The sequence below is a fragment of the Rissa tridactyla genome, chromosome 8 (genome assembly GCF_028500815.1).
Source record: "Rissa tridactyla isolate bRisTri1 chromosome 8, bRisTri1.patW.cur.20221130, whole genome shotgun sequence".
In the NCBI taxonomy this organism is placed as follows: Eukaryota; Metazoa; Chordata; class Aves; order Charadriiformes; family Laridae; genus Rissa; species Rissa tridactyla.
In genome coordinates, this window is record NC_071473.1 from 45,396,559 (window position 1) to 45,412,136 (window position 15,578).

Sequence of the window (15,578 nt, forward strand, 5' to 3'; positions counted from 1 at the left end):
ATGTGGGCACAGCCCGTCTGGACTGAAGGCTGAACCTGGATGATAGCACCCCGTTTCCCCATTCAGGTCAGGCAAGCTCAGCCAGCTCCTGGTGAACTGCAGCAGCCCCCGACTGAGTGACAGGAGCATGAAGAAGCTCCAGCCTGGACTGAGCTCTGCTGCGTCTCAGTGGGGACATTGCCTCGAGCACCCTGTGGTGCTCCACCTCTAGCGGCAACGCTTCTCTTGTCAGCAGCAGACAGTTGTGATTGTCAGTGGCAGCAAAACGCTTGATTACTTTGGGAGAGGATAAACTCAGTAGCAGAAGCAGCAAAAGTGAAAAATATGTATTTAGCAAACATGGAAACAACTTTTAACCCACCTGCAAGCAGAGGTGTGATCATGCTCCTTCCATCTTTTTATTTCGTGATGAAAGTGCTCCATGTTGTATTTTCCAACCTGCCTGCCTGATGCTACCAAAGAGTAATTTAGCCAGGGAAATGTTCCCTTCTAGGAGTTGAAACCCCAGCAGTAGGCTGAATTAAGACTAAAGGTGATATTCATAATGAGCAGGGCATGATTTTGTTGCATAGGCTGTTAACTACACAGAGACATAGTCCTTTGGCTCCTGCACTTTACTATTATGAAGATATTAAATGTCCACTCATTTTATATCAAGTAGTCCAGAGCTCACCAAAGCTCTTGGCTTTCAAAATGTTGATTGAATTGCATGTTCTCCTGGATGAACCTGCTGTTCCACAGATGAAGGAGGTCTCTCATCAGTGAGGAGCTATGCAGTCAGTTCTTGTCCTTCAGTGTCAGGTTATAGCTTTTCCTAATGAATCCAACTCGAGTCTTCTTCACTGCAATTGGAGCCCACATCTTGCTCTGCCCCATCAAGCACAAAGCTACCTATTTCTTTCTTCCCTGGAGCACTCTTTGATGTTCTTGATGGGCAGAGCGATCTGCAGATTAGTGTAAAAATGACCTTACATGCTTTATTGCATGTATCAGAGAGAAGAGAAAAAAACTAAGCCACATCAACTAAGTCCAGGCACATTTAGACAGTTCGGGAAGAACAGGTAAGGAATGGAGAGGCAGCCCCTCCGTTCATGGTGGTGCTGAGCCTCGGTCAACTTTTCTCCAGCATGGGACCCTGCTGAAGGTGACATGGGATCTGACCAGTGAGACAGCACAGACACTGAGATTTCTGTCTCAAAACCAGATCTGGCTGTGGAGTTTTGCCCCAAGGAAAGGAAGCCTGGCCCTAGCAGTCAGAGATTGTAGGCCTGTGGTTCCCATCCTAGACTGTACCTGTCCTCGCTCTTACCCTACCCAACGGTTGCTTCCTCACGTCAACGAAGCGAAAGTCTCCCCTTTAAACAGCTGGATGCACTCTGCTCTCATGCGCATCTCATCCCATTCCCAGATCCACGGTCCCTGCCCCAAGGCATGCTGCACACCCACTTTCTGCCCTTAGATTTGTTTTGCTGTCCTGTTTTGCCTGCGCCAGCCTCTAGGCAGAGAGCAGACAGGCAGCCCTTCATCCACCACTGCTGATGATTTATAACCTTGTCAATAGCTCCGGGGCTTCTAGTCACCGTATGGGTTAATGGCTGCTACCAGAAGACTTTGCAGTTTTCGTCTTTCTTTAATAAGTGTCCAACATGCACCTAAAATATAAGTGGCCTTGTTTGATTATTCTTTTGTCCAGCTCAGTCCAAGGTCAACGCCAAGAACAATACAGCAGAGCAATAGTAAAACACACAAAAGCCCTCTGCAAACTTCCCTGCAGGGCTCCAAAGCACAAATGTATTTTTATTCTCCCTGTGGCTTTCTGAAGGAAGCCGAGAACAGCATCCCTGTGTCACAGGCAGGGAAGCTGAGGCACACACAGCAGCTGAGCACCAGATCCCAAACTTATTCAAAACAGGCACTAGATCCTCCTTGGTTTCAGTTGACTTGAATTCGCAGAAAGTCAGGTGAAATGCCCGGTTCGTTCACCATAAACAAGCTTTCTTAACCGAAAACAAGGCTATTTCTTTAATGAAGGAAAGGAGCAGTACTGGGAGGGAAGGAAGCTGGCAGCGGAGCCGAGCTGCCGAGCCTGTGTGAGGAGGGAGGGGGAAATAGAGAGATCTCATATCTGAGACCCCAGCATTAATTCATATGTTGATGAATGCCATAAATTAGATTGCAATCAGCCTGCATTCTCCAGGGACCTATTCCATGTAACGAGGCAGAGCCGAGTCTGTTCCAAATCCAGAGAACTTCTGGAGACTCCGAATGCGGTTCCTTCCTTCCCCACCCTCAATAAATAAATAACGTTGGGAAAGAGGAAGGCATTAGCTGTGAATGGATTTTAATTGAAGCAACGGTAAATTCATTTCATAATCTTTAATTAGCAGAGATGCTTGCTGGAAATGTAATTTACAGGAAACTTGCTCCTTCGCTTGGAAGTCACTGCAAGGTCCCAGCGATGGAGTTTAGAAGGGGCTGTGGTCCCTGCGGTTTTGTAAATGATGCATGAAGGCCCAGGATGAAGGCACTTGGCTCTTGGGTTGAAGCAGCCAGAGCAGGAAAAGGGTTGTGTGGTCTGAGTCTGTGGTTATCCACCCTTCGCACACACAGCCCCTCTCCAGCTTCTGACCTTATCTTGAACCTCACTGTTTTCTGCAAGCAGTGTCCCCTGTCCTTTTCTTTTATTCAGTCTCCTGAGATCCTATGGATCCCCTCCTCCTGCTGTCCTCCACAAACCCCGGCCCACACAGGTCCCAGGGTTCATCTCCCCATCCAGCTGGCTTATTGATGGGGGGCTGGGGAGTTTTTTGGAGCAGTGAAGAGAGTAGACAAGCACTGGAACAATTATTTTTCCTTCAACATGTTCTCCACTGCAGGATGCTCAGTGGAGCATGCCCCAGTTCTGAGGATGCAAAGAACCTCAGAACACTTTCAAAGACCCTCACTTTGGGAACAGGACAGGTCCCGAGCAAATTCTGGGAGCAAATTATGAGTGGTTGGATTGGTGACGTCCAGAGGTCTCTTCCAGCCAACGTTCCTGTGAGTCTCTGCAACGAAATTATCCTGTCTGGAGCTCCCAGTGAAAGAAGTGGCTATGACTCATGGGTGGTGATTAAGGACAGCTTTAGGTGCAGGGACCCAGAATAAAACCATAGCGCTTGTTTCTCTGCTCGTCTTCTCTCTGTTCATGCTCCACTTCTTGCCTGCTTATGCTGGGATGAAAGCAAGTTTCCTTTCATCTCAATTCCTAGCAGAGCTAGAGTCATCCCAGCAAAGGGAATGTGAGTCGATTCTACTTCTGAAGCCTGTTGACACATTGCTAACCCCGCCCCCCAAGCCGCCCAGTTACTAGGGGAGGATGAAGGGAAAGAAAAGAGATTCTGCCTACCCATGCTGAAAACTTTGTGGGGTGTAATTGAGAGAGCAAATCTACCTTGGAAAATAATTGGTGCCAGCTGGGAAGAATTAGCTGGATGTGTGAATCCCATGTTGGATTTGTTAAAACCAGTCGTGAGAAATCAAGTCTTTCCCTTGTAATCTGAGGGCACTTCGCAAGGAAGGCATGGGGAGAGTGTTCCCTGTGCTCTTTAATCAAACGTGGTCTTCAGACTCGATGGCAACTGTGGATAACACATCTCCCATGCCTCAGTTTCTCCTTGATAACAAGGGAATGGCACCGAATTGCTGGGTGTGTAGCACCTGGGGAGTGTGTAGTTAGAGAGGGGGTAGACCTCGCTACCCCGTGCCTTCACACACAGCCAGCCTCTGGCCACCTGGGTGTGGGCACAGGAAGGCACCCCAAAGCTGGGGAGTCCAGCAGGGACTGTGCTCGTGGGTTGCCATCTGCAGGGAGATCTTGGTTTGGGGTGTCCTTGGAGCACCCCTCATGAGACCCAGGGACGCGGTGCTACAGGGATGGATAGGTCCAGCCTCCCTCCCTCCAATAAATAAGGGGAATGAAGCAAAGCTGAAAAGAGATGCCTTTCTGGAAGCAGCAGGGAGCTGCTGTTTTCTTTCCCCTTCATTAAATACCGTGTTTTCCTCTAATGAAGGGGCCATCCAGAGCAATAATGAAACTCTTCTCACATCTCAGTGTTTCAAATGCCACTTCCCCTTCCTGTGCCGAGATGAACCCAGGCTTCAGCAGCTCCAAGGGTGGGCGCCTCGCTGCTGCCTCACTGTTTCTCTAGCAAAATAAAAGCAAAATTAGTTCCCCACCAAGAGCTGCAAAGCACCCATGCAGGGGGTTGTTTCGTTCATCCCTTCTCCCCCTACATCAATGACGCCTTAATCTCCTTCCTGCTGGGCTCTGCTGCATGCCGCCTTGCCGGAGAAGGGCAGCACGGTGCTCCTGCAGGGCTTTAGGGCTGCCTTCTCCCCACACGGGCTGCCCTGTCACCATCCATGTTGTCCATCAGGGAGTCACCGCTGGGACACAGATGAATCCGACCTTTGCTTTGCCTTAGGTCTTGGTTTTGGATGTGTTTCTATAGGGTATATCATCACTGGGGTATATCATCTCCAGGTATCTGGAAATCTTACATTTCTCGGGTTACCCAGGACCCCCAGGTACATCTGAGCTGCCCAGTTCTCCACAGTGCTACTGGGTGTCCCCACTTCATGTTAGAGGTGATTAGGTGGAAAATCCCCTCAAAGCTATGAGGGGACTTCTGTTAAAGGTTCAGCAGCTTGTGCCTGCCTCCTGTGAGAGACTGGGAGCAGCGTGACCAGCCAGAGGGTGCTTCAGGAGGCAAATGTGCCAGGGATCCCATCAGCTCCGGGCATCTGCCCCTCAGATCTTCCTGATTTTGCTCAGTACGGGGCAGCCCCTCCGCCGTGAGGTTGGGTGGGGATGGCAGCAGCTCCCGGAGTGACTGTGCAGACACAGCGGATGGCCTGTAAGTGTCTCCTCGTCTATCATCAACGTGAAGTTCAATTACAGCCTATTGGGGTTTTCTCGATTTGCCAGTTAATTAATAAAATCTGCATCGCAGATGAGTTCTATTTACATAAGAGCTGAAGGAGGCAAGTCTTCATCTTACTTAATAGCAACGAATATTCAGATGTCAAATTAACTCATTGCTCTCAGTGCCAACTTGTTATTTACATGGTTGTGCTTTTAAGATACTCTGAATTTCCACTTTTTGTGAGACAGAGGCAGTAACGGGATCTTTTGTTTTCTTGAGCCCTGCTTGCTTTATTGAGACAACTTCCAATAAACTGCAAAATTGTTTCTGCATGAAGGTAGGACTCCCTGGCTAGAACAAGAGATGCCTAAAGGGGCAACAACAGAGACATATCATATCATGGCCAGTACAGAGCTGAGAGGGAAGGACTGCTGCTTTTTCTTCATAACGAGGTGTTTCTGAACGGGAGCAAGCAGTAGATTTGATACAGACACAAGCAAATACTTTTTCCTATGAAGTGCAACTGCACTGTCCATCCTGTTGCCACAGGATGCCATGGAGACTGGCATGAGTTCAGGGAGGGGTTCGACTAAGTGTTGGTGGATGTTAAACCCCGTGAGCTGAGTATGGCTTCCAGCTGATGAAGACCCTTGAACCCCAGATCACCAAAGCTGGGAAGACTGGGTCAAGGCTGCTTTGTACGTGTCCTGTTTCTGTTGATTTCTATGCATCTGCTACAGCCACTGAACAAGCTGGGTGGGCCATTGGTCTCAACCCACAAAGCCATTCCTATGGCAATTTAGCCGATAATTTGGCAAAGAGGCAATACGGGTCCCTTTGCTTCTACAGTTGGTGGGAATCAAGCAGATGCGTTGGAGAGGGCTGGTATGTAGGGAAATCTTGAGTGACGATGGGTTTTTATCTGCCTTTGAAGTTGTCATGAGCAACATTTTAAGGCGAAGACGCCACTAGCCAGTCTACCATATAGAGTAACATAGCACAGGAGAGAGCTTCCCTTTGGATAGAATTCACATCTGCCCTTTGTTTGTTAGTGCCGCAGCATTGTCCTTGTCTGATGAGCTTCTTGGAGGACTGAAGAATTAAGAGGCTGTGGAGGTGCCAAAAGAAATTAGGGAATATGATTGGGAAGGAAACCTGGGAAATGAACCTTGCTTTTTAATCAACGTACCAAGCAAAGCAGGGCTAATCAGCATTAATCAAGTAGAGCACTGTTGTTAGATGGAGGCCCTGATTTAGAATAGGGGGCTCTACTAATGACCCAGCAGAAGCAGGAGAGCTTTTCCAGCTAGAATTCCCTTGCCCAAGACAGTGATTGATCTGCCGAACACGTATTGATCTGCTTTCCCAACTGCACAGCAGCTCGGGCTCTGCAATCCTTTCTCCTTTTTGCGAGAGAAGGGCTATGTGGCCTCCCCTGGAAGCAAATCACATGGCAGCAACCACAAGCCAGGCAATAAAACAGCATCCAGCAGGAGCAAGGCATTTTTGTTTTCATTATTCAGCCGGCATGTGGGTGTGCATGGCTCTGCCTGAGCAGCAGCTGGCATCTCGTAGGCAGAAACCCGCACCCTGCAAGAGCAGGAATCCCCTTGGAGAGCAGCCACCACCCCACAGAGATGCCCAGTGAGCTCTGCAGGTGGTTTGAGGGAAGCTGAACGTAGGGACGCTGAAACCAGTTCCCTGGGAGGTGCTTTCAACGCGGCTCTTCCTAAGCCCAGGCTGGACACCTGCAACCTGAGCTACAGTTAAATGAAAGCCAGAGCAGTGTGGACAAAAAGGGATGGTTCATGTGGGTCTGCTTGTACCCCCACAGGGTAGAGATTGCCCCTGAGGGGCCAAGGCGGCCATGTCTGCACTAGTATAAGAGAGCCAGGGCACTCTCCCACATTGGTCCATCCTCCCTCATTGTCAGCATGCTCCCTAGTACTGCTTTGGTCCATGCCAGTTAACACCCTTCCGGCCAGTGACTGGGCAGAGATATGGAGACAGGCAGGCCAGGACCTGTTCCCATATGGCAATATGGGCGAAGCCACACGTCTCCAAGGACAAGAGTTTTTGGCTAGACCCTCAGATGTGGGGCTGTACTGTGGCCACCTGCCAGCAACCAGAACCAGGCCTGTTTTATCTGTGCAGCTGGGTGAGATCAATGGACTGTTGTGCTGGATACTGTCCTTCTACATAGTGGGAGTCATCCCCGGATGAAACATGGGTTGAATAAGAGGCACAAGTGGAGAAACTGAGGCACACACCAGTTGAAGGACCTGCCTGGGGTCAGCGGCAGAGGTATGAGCTCCATTTTCTTAGGAAGTGACAGGTCCCTCTCCACACCTAACAGGAACCACCAAGAGTGGATTTCACCTTCTGAGGTCACATCTCATGCTGGCTTGCAGCGAGCGACGTGGGTGCTGCCTCTGCCACTCTCACAATTAATTATTTACAACTGATTACTGTCTGTGCTGTTAAGCCTGGGCATGCAGGCGATAACCTGGAGGCTGAGCGCAGCAGGGAGGCTGAGACACGCTCTGCTTTCCAGATGAGGCAGCTATATATTTTTTGGAGTTCTTGTTTCATTCCATTAGCCAAATCCTCCCTCTGCCTTGCCATCCCCGATGTTTGAAGTGTCAGGCATGAAAGCAAAGGGAAGTCAATCAGATCTGCAAAGGCCTATTGGAGATAATTGCCAGGCTGTCTCCCAGAGAGTTTTCCCTGCTCTGCTGGGTCAGCTGAAGAGTGGAACATCATAAAAGTGATGCCACCAACTTCTCCGTGATCTTTTCCTCCTCCTGAGCAGAAATGGGCTGAGAAACAGCATCTGAAGAAGGCGTGGAAAAAACCAGCTGGTCTTGAGGGAGTTGGGCAGATGGCCCGGCCCGTCGCCTGCCAAAAAGGAAGGGAGGGCTGCGCGGGCAGCGCGGGCAGCTATCAATGTGCTCAGGAGGCTTTTGAGAGGAAATAACGGAGAAGTCAAAGTCATGCTCTTCACTGTGGGGCGTAGTGGGAGAATGAGCAGCAATGGACATCACCCGGAACAAGAGATGTTCAGACTGGTCACGTATATCCCTCTTCTATGGCACAAGTTTTTCCCTGTGAGGACAGCCAAGCAGCGGGACAGGCATCCAGAAGGGCTGTCCAGTCTCTCTCCTTGGAGGATTTTAAGACTTGAGTGGACAAAGCCCTGAAAAACCTGGTCTGACTTCAGAGCTGACCCTGCTTTGGGCAGGAGGTTGGACTTAGAGACCTCCTGACCTCCCTTCCAACTTGAATTATCCTATGACCCTAGGAACACATCCTTCTCAGTGCCTGAGGGGACAGAAGGAAAGAGGAGGTAGAGAGATTGAGGCTGAGCACCAATGAAAGCCCTCCCAGAAGTAGGGAGAGGTAAGCGCACAGACACCTTGGTGAGGAAAAGGGCGTTTATCCATCATTGGAGGTTTCTAGGAGCAGACTAGATGCATGTGGATCGTGACCAGTGTGGTCAGACTTAATGTGACCTTGTGTGCCTTCATGTGTGAACCTGGGGCTCTGAGGTGACATTCCTACTCCTCATCCATCCCAGTACTGAGCTGGACCTTCCTGAGGATGAGAGCTGCTCCTCTGCCTTTCACCTCCAGCCCCCTCAGGATCTTGGGGGTATCATGCCTTTCTCAACCTCCTCTGACCCTCTCTCTAGGTTTGCTGCCACCCTCACACGTTCTTCCCCCCAAAATCAGCATCGACAGTGCTTTCTAGCAATATCCCCAGTGCTTTGTAGGACTCTCCACATCATTTTCTAGAAATTACCCTGGGTGCTTTCTAGGAATTTCCCACATTTCTTTCCAGGAATTCCACCTTTTTTTTTTTTTCAGGAATGTCCCAGGACATTTTCCAGTAATGCCCTGTGTTGTTTTCTAGGAATTTTGTAGGATGCTTTCTAGGAGTTTCCGCTTTGCTTACTCTGAATGTCCCACAGTGCTTTCCAGGAACCCATCACACCTTTTGTCAGAATTTTCCAGAGTTCTTTCTAGGAAACTCCATGTTGCTTTCTGGTAATTTCTAAGGTTGCTTTCCAAGAATTTTCACCTGGTCTTCTAGGATTGCCTCCAGGTGCTTTCCAGGAATTTGACTTGTTGCTTTCTAGGAACTCCCATGATGTTTTCTAGGCATTTCCCCTGCTGTGGTTGCCTTCCAGGAATCTCCCCTCTGCTTTCTAGTAATGTCCCAGGATGTTTTCCAGGAATCTTCCCTTCCTTTTCCTGGAATTTCTCCTTTGCTTCTTTTGAATCTTCCCAGGATGCTTCCCAGGAACTTCTCAGGTTTCTTCCAAGGAATATCTCAGTATGATTTCTAGGAATTCTCATACTACTTTCCAGTTTCTTCCTAGGAATTTCCATATTGCTTGCTAGAAACCTCCCCTTTTCTTTCCAGGAATGTCCCATCTTGCTTTCAAGCCATTTCTCATGTTGTTTTCTAGGAATGTCCTAGAGTGCTTACCAGGAACTTTGTAAATGTTTTCTCAGAATTTTCTAGGATTCTTTGTAGGAAGAACTCTTTGCTTTCCAGGAAATTCTTTGCTTTCTAGGAATTTTATGTCACTTTCCAGGATTTTGCCAGGATGCTTTTCAGGAATCATAGAAACCCTTGTTTTACTAGACTCCTTCTGCCTTCGTGCAAGTCTTTTTGAGGCTGTTTTCCCAATATTGGCAGGAGGAAGTGGCTGAGGTGGCTCCATGGAAGTATCTTTCCTTTTTTTTTCCTCCGCTGACTTTTGTGCGGAAGCGTGCTTGTTACGGCAGCCCTGGGGACTACTTCCTTGCTGTGTTCTTGTCATCGCTGTCTTTGTGGAGACCTCAGAGATGCAGGTTTCTTTCTGCCACTGCTGCCTTTGAGCCTCTCTCCAACTCCCTTCCTAAGCGAACACTGATCTGACGCTTGCTGAGGGATCTGACCAAGCCTGGAGCCACGTGCAATAACTCAGGTGTCAAAGCATCATTTGTTGAAACAGTGCTTGGGCCTCCAAGGTGATGTTGTGAAGAGCAGCAACGTCTTCTGCTCTGCCTCAGCAATAAAAACAGCACTGAGGAGATTTCTCTTCTACCATGCGAAGCCGAGGTGGTTGCTTGTCACTCCAGTCATGTCCAAGCTGCCCAGGTAGAGTGATCATAAAGCACGCTGAAGAAGGCACCTGGATCAGCAGTGCAAATTATGTGGAAACCACCAGTTCCTGTGCAATACGGTCCCATTAACCTGCTAAGGAGGTAATGTGGTTTGCATGTCACGTCTGGAGATGAAAGATGGGCTGAAGATTTTAAGGCATTAGTGAAATCCTGGTGCTATGAGAGGCAATAGCAAAATCCTGCGAGGGATCCAGGACTGGTCCTATAGTTTCAAACCTTTGATGTGATGGCGATTTAGTAGTGACCTTGGGTGTGACCTTGGTTTCCCACCAGCTTTGGGCCATGACTGAAACGGCGAGGGCAGCTGTGCCTTTCTCTCTTCTTGTCTCTGTTTGTGTCAGAAGTGTAGCAGACTTATTGAAGCTGAAACTTTTAGCGGGTAAAAAAAGAACAGCTTTGACAAACGTCTTGGTTAAAAAAGAGCCCTCAAGTTCTTGAAAAGTCCGACGTTGACAACCAAGATTTTTAGTTTCCTAATTTCCTTCTTCTGCAATTTAAGGTGATTATTAACAGCATGTTCAGAAACTACTGAAACAAAACATTTTAATTGGCCCAAACCAGGCGGTTTTATTTTAGTTTGGTTTCATTTTTAATTCACAGAAGCTTGAGATTTTGATCTTTCATCTTCAGCTGGAACAGGAGGAAAAAAAAGAAATCTCAAAAAGCTTTATGAAGTAAACCCTTTACCCACACTGCCGTTAGCACAAGTACTTGGAAGAAAGGCTCCTGTCTTTCTGCTTTTGCCTGTCAGTGGGCTCGCTAAACCTCCCTCTCCTCCAGATAAATACGAATTGCCTCTCTCAGCTGGGTGTTGTCTTGCAAGCAAATGCATTCAGCTGTGAGCTGGGGAGGCTGAGGTGTGGGTACATGTCTCTCATCTGCTTGGTGGTAGGTGACTTCTCCCAGTGTAGAAGGCAGGCAGGTAGGTGGGGGCAGTAATGTTTTTGTTTTCCCTGAAAGGTTCCTAACCTGGATTTCTGAGATGGTTGGTGGTGTTTCCTCTGTGAGAAAAAGAGATGAAAGACAGTATTAATCCCTCCCCCCTCAATGTGCATGTCTAGGCTCTCTGTGGTGCTCGTGTATGAGAGAGTGCTGAGTCTCAGCGCCCTTCAGCAGTGCTCCCTGTGAAGCAGGACCAGATGACCTTTCATTGTACTCATTCAAGTGTGTGCAGTGCAGCTCTCCAGGCAAGTACAACAGATGTAAATACACAGCTCATTTGAATGCTGAGCCTTCCTTGATGAAGGAAAGCACTCGGGTGTGTTAAGGGGCAGCTATTTGTTTTCCTCAGCCCGGACTGAGCTTTCCAATTAGCTGGAGACCATGTGATGCAAGGACCTTCTGCTGAAGCAATCACATAAGCTCTGTGCTGTCCTGCATCCTTCTGCTACGGGGTGGTATGAGAAGCAGCTCTTTCTGGGGAGGGAAACTGCCTAGAGAAAGCCCATCAGCCTCAGCATCTTGATAGACACTTGACTGATGGAAGCCCAATCTGTAGACTAGAGCCTGGTACAGAAGATGGCCTGTGCTGGAGCATCAGGTGAGGTGGGTAAAGGCAGTGGGGACCTTTCTGGTTCATTGGGCAGTTGATTTTAGCAGTGCACTGGGATATTCACTGGGGAAGACCAGGTGGGACCGTTCTTTGATACGGTGGGATTCCATCTGGCATTCGTGGAAGAGACTCAAATAGGACTTTGACTTAATATTGGGCATAATGGGTGGTATAACAGGTTTGTGAACATGCAAGATTTCTGCTAAGACCATCCAGAATCTATTTAACAGAATCTGGCATTTCATAACTCTTAAAATTCTCTCCTATGGTTCTCTTAATGGCATGCAAAACCACAGACTTTGGAAGGAGGAAATAAAAAAAGGCAAGTTAATAACCTTTTAATAAAAATTATACACGGGGCTTCATGGCAAAGGGAGGCATTCATTTCCCAACTGCCTCGCTTAATATGGAAATAAAGGGCAATCAATCAGAGCCAGTCACTCCCGCAGCGCAGAGCAAGAAAAGACCGGGCTGATGGCGTGGGGGAAGACACAACAGAAAGAGGCAGCTCCAAATGTTTCATTTTAATGTTCTCCTCCTGTAGCACTTTTTGCTTTTTATATAGTGCCTCTTTTCTTCCAGAAAGCTGGCACTCGCCAGGGGATGTGCAGCCAGCTGTGGGGATCTGCGGTGGGCATCTGAACCTGCAGCTTGTGAGCTTGGAGCTCACAGTCAGAGACCTGGGAGTAGGACCCCTGCTAGAGTAGAAACCAGAGGCCCTCATGAGTCCGGTTCTTCACCTGAGACCAAACTGCCACAGCCCTGTGAGATCTGGCCCCTGCTTTGAGCCAGGTGGTTTTCTCCTAGAAGCAGAGATTTATATTTCATCAGTGGCCTTCAAGTCCTCAATGTCCCCAGAGGCAAGTTTCCAAACCAAATGATTAAGATTCCAGCAATGCTCATGCTGATGTGACTGTGCTCTTGAGTATCTCCGTGCTGGGGGGTAGAATTGTAGCCCAGCCAAGGGACAGAGTTGACAGTGCTTAGCAGAAGCTTGACATCAATTTAAGGAATGGGATTATCTCGGGATGAAGAGGGAAGATGGATAGGAAAGGTGAACATCAGGGCAGGAATGAAGAGGGAGAGGAAGGGATGTGTGCTGTCCAAGGGGAAAACCCGCAGGGATGTGCTACGTCTCAAGACAGGGCACCGATCCTGCCGTCGCCCAGCTTCTCAGTGCTGCTGTGGGTCCAACTCTCAGATTCCCTCCCTGTGAAGTGACCTGCTGGCAGGGAGATGCTTTGCAACAGGGTCAGAGAAGCACTGGGATGCTCTAAGCTGATCTCCTCGAGGCTGCAAGATATAGTCATGGTCTTGGGAAGACACATGTCCTGTGGTCCCGTTTCATCTCTGCCGCTGATGGCCCCTGTGACCTCTGGAAACTCATTTTCCCTTTTTTTTTTTTTTTTTTTTGTCTCAGTTTCCCCAGTCTGAAAAACAGTGCTTATTATTCCACTTCCCTCTGCTTTCCTGGCTGGTTTCTACTAGTTTTCAAGAAGGCCTCTTTGGCAGAGGAAATAAAGACATTTTTTTGACTGTATGACAGTATCAGGGCAAAGTTTATCTGACTTTAGGAGGCCAGGAGGAGGATGACAGGCAGACAGCTGAGCAGAAGCAGGTCAGACTTTCAAGCTGTGAATGACCCTGGATTTTTTTCCTCCCTGTTCCTTAATCCTGACTATTGGTTCTTCTACCTGACACAGATGATTATTTCCAGATATCACAGTCATTTGGAAAGGAACAAAATATTTCCATCAGTCAGGGAAATTCTCCCGAGGGAACAACCAACAGCGCAGAAAACAGTGAAACCAACTCGGTGGGTTCAAGCAGGATGAGAGTGACGGGCAGTGATTGGGCACAGAGCGAGTTCAGAGGACTTGCTGCCGTGTTTCATGCCTGGATGCCCAGCTCACAGCCAACTTCAAAACCACCCACTGCTGCCTGCTAATAGCACCGCTCCCGCAGCTTGAAGTCCAGTGCATTAGCTCTGAGAATGAGAAGATCTTTGTGTCAGGGACGATGTTAAGTGATGAATATTCTTTTTTGAGGTGATGAATGAGGGTGGGCTTGTTTCCATTTTGATTCGATTGATGGCAGAGAGATGGTGAATGAAAAGAAACTAGTCGTTGACTGCGACTGTTGTGGAAACGTTTAGTTCAGCTGTTTGGGAAGATCCCTGCCTTCATTTACACACAAGCAGCCATTTGGGTCATGCCAGTGAGCAGTATTTGGTGACAACCCTCACCAAGGAGGAGCCCGGTGTGGTCAGCAACGTGAGCAGAGCTGTCTTTGTCACTTGAAAATTGATTGCGTTTGATCTGAACTCTGGTGGCACACTGCAGTATTGTTAGGAAAGCGTTTTCACACCAGCAGCTCACTTTCATGTCATTTTTAATATACCTTTGCAAAGGTGGTAGCTCAGGGCAGACTAGAAATCCAACCCAACTCCACCCAGAGAGCAGCTCCAGAAGCCGGAGAAAATTCCCGTTGAACTGCTCGTGAGACTGTACCTGGAGGGAGATAAATACTGCAGATTCAAATATGAAGGAAAGTATAAAATTATGCAGGGCAAAGTTGAAAGCGTGCTGTCCATGTTTCGTGGGAAAGCTGACCCACACATGATCCCAGGAGATGGGACGTGACAGACAAAGCCTTGACTGTGTGGAGGGTGTTTGCCAGGCAGAGGAGCTGCAGTGGGCAGGGATTAAATTGTCATCAATCTTCAAAGGGGACTTGCAGGGCTCTGACTGTGTCCAGGCTTTGCTTTAGGCTCACGATGAAGGACAGAGACTATCCCTGGGCAGTTCCTTGAAGGTCTGGCCTGGCTGGTTAGTCTCAGGATGGCTGGGCTCAGGAAATCTTATGGAATGGTGTAAATAGGCAAGAAAATCAATCCCACCACAGAAACAGATCTTCCGTGGTTGACCACCTCTGTGCTACTGGGATCTTGCGTTGCCAGTGTCTCTTCTAGTTGGCTCTGTGATGCTAATGAGGCAGGTACCCCCTGGCTCTAACGCTCACACAATGCAAAATATTTTCATTTTTTAACCTGAAAGGAGGTTGTAGTGAGGTGGATGTCGGTCTCTTTTCTCAAGTAACAAGCGATAAGACAAGAGGAAATGGCCTCAAGTTGTGCCAGGGGAAGTTTAGATTGGGCATTATGAAGAATTTCTTTATCAAAAGGGTTGTCAAGCAAAAGGGTTGTCCCTGGAACAGGTTGCCCAGGAAGTGGTTGAGTCACCATCCCTCGAGGTATTTAAAAGATGTGTAGATGTGGCACCTAGGGACGTGGTTTAGTGGTGGAGTTGGTAGTGTTAGGTTAATGATTGGACTTGATAGCCTTCAGGGTCTTTTCCAACCTCAGTGATTCTTTGCTCATGTCAGAGGGGCAGTACTTGGTGAGGGGCAGACATCAAGAGCCTGCCAGTAATTTTTGGAGAGACGCAAACCATGGTAGCACGCTTATTCATTAGAGGAAGGGAAGCATGCTCAGTGCACGAGCAGATATGGCCACAACAACAGCACCACCATGAACAGGGCTGCAGGGAAACGGGCATTGAGAAGTGGCGTCTCGAGGCAGCACCATGAAGGGAAACAGAGACGTTAATTACACCTGCAGAGGAGTGGGCTGCCGGCAGACGCCAGGTTACAGCAGAGACAGATGGCGGCAGAGACGTAAATCCAGGCTGCAGGAAGCACTGCCAGGCCCTGGAGATGATTAGTCACTTCGTAGGTGGAAGCATGGAGCCGATGGGATGGTGGTGTACGACTGTGGGACCAAGGGAGTGGGAGGGTGTCTGACATGTGCCCCCGCGTGGGAGGCAACCGTGTAGGATCACTGAAATGCCGGATGGGCAGGGCCTCCACAGCCTCCACCGCTAGATCAGGGCAGCCCTGGCTTCCCCCTGCCTGGGGAAGGGGAAGCTCACTGAGTGGGAGGCCCAG